Source organism: Ursus americanus, chromosome 10, assembly GCF_024610735.1.
Source record: "Ursus americanus isolate L20-20 chromosome 10, mUrsAme1.1.p, whole genome shotgun sequence".
Lineage (NCBI taxonomy): Eukaryota > Metazoa > Chordata > Mammalia > Carnivora > Ursidae > Ursus > Ursus americanus.
Genome location: NC_142136.1, coordinates 21,607,713 through 21,609,426, shown reverse-complemented (window position 1 = coordinate 21,609,426; position 1,714 = coordinate 21,607,713). Strand labels below are relative to the sequence as shown.

Here is a 1,714-nt window from a genome sequence, read left to right as displayed (position 1 = left end):
TATAACCTTATTCCACTATTTATGGAAATTTATTTGAAACACTTAATATTCCTCTAGAAATTCAGGGTCAAGTGAAATCAAGGTAAAAATGCCATATTTTGCTCATGTTACCCAAACCTTCTGCAAACGTATTTTACCAAGTTCCATTTCAGTATTATATACTGAACAGCAAAAATGCCCTTACCTCCTCAGACCATGGAGCAAAAAAAAGGGAGAAGTAAAATTCCAGTTAATTTATAAGCAGAAAAGTGTCTCAGTTGAGGGAAATTTAGAGGAATGGACACACTCAATAGTTCTTTATACCCTGTAGTAATAATTTGTCAGGATTTTCCAATCTGGCTTCGGCCTATTTCTCTTAACTTCTTTCTCTTAGTTCTCCTGATATGATCTTAGCATGCTGAAGTTAGGCCTGTCCATCTCCTAAGAACATGCTACATCCGTTGCCTAGAAGGTTCTTTCTATGCCTTTCTCATGAGCTACACATTTGCTTTTCTCATAAGCTACACATTTCTTTTTCCTGAAAAAAAATCATTTTTATTATAAGGAAAATGCAGAGCAAGACAGAGATGGAGGGTGGTGAGCAGAAGACCTGGGAAAACTAACTCATTGAACATGATGCCCAAACATGGCTTCCTGCTATGGAGGAGGGAGATTTGGCTCTTATCCCACCTGCCTTTCTTGATTCGAAAAACCCTGTTCCTAGCAGGGTTGGTCCCAGGGAGCTCCACTTTCCAACCTGTTGTCTTCCAGGGAGTTTAGGAAAAGTTGTTTAGTTCTCAGGCTTTCTACACACAGAAGGCAGCATGGAGAAGGGAAGAATGTTCTGTTTCAGCCTCTTCTTGAGCCTCATCCCTTGGTATTTGTTGATGCTAAAGGGACAAACCCTATAGAGTTGGGACAACTTAGGCAGCAGTAGGCTGAGCAATGAGATGTGTTGATGAGGAAGTGAGCAGCAGGATACTTAATGTGGAAGCTGGCAGGGAGGCAGAGTACAATCGGAGAGACGTGGAGGAATTGTGTCCATAACTCAAATTCAGTTCCAATTCACCTGTTCGCACTGTGGCAGTAGCAGTCATTCCTTGACCAGGAGTCTCCAAGGGCATCCCTTTCATCGTAAGAAGACATATGCAGACAGTTCGATGATGTGGGTTGGAGTCAAGAAAACAGAAGTGCTGAAGGGGACGCTGAGTAGAGCCACATGTGGCAGTCCCACCAGGGATGCTTCTCCCTTTTTTCTGCCTTGGCAATTTGCCACCCGAGTGTTGGGGTTTACTTCACTGTGTGCCACCACCACATTCATCCTGCCAATTTCAGAGGTGGGATGCCCAACTGGTTTGAGGGGCACAATGATTTTATGTACTTGCTGCCATTTTAACTCCAGACCGTTCTTATATGCTTTCATGTGTTATATCATTTGTGCTATTGATGCAAGTTATTTACTTAATAAGTTAATGCCTAGAAAACCCCTAGGTTTTCTGCAAGTTTAATTCAAATTTCATTTTCTCACATGCATGTTCCTCAAATTCCAATCAAGATTGGGTATCCAATAGCCTCTTTACTTTTGACTTAATGTAGTACTTGCAACATACATTGAAGTGGACTACTTATGTTACTTTGTAGAATAACACCTCATCCAAATCATTTGAGGGGACACTCAGAGAAAGGGAGAGAATCTTAAGCAGGCTCCACGTCGCCAGCATGGAGTCCCACGCAA

The 1,714-nt window shown here is 41.9% G+C and overlaps 1 pseudogene; it reads right to left on the bottom strand.

The window, feature by feature from the left end:
* Positions 1-769: 769 nt before the first annotated feature.
* On the bottom strand, positions 770-1,300 carry LOC123800973 (ORM1-like protein 2 pseudogene; annotated as a pseudogene).
* Between the last annotated feature and the right edge of the window lie 414 nt (positions 1,301-1,714).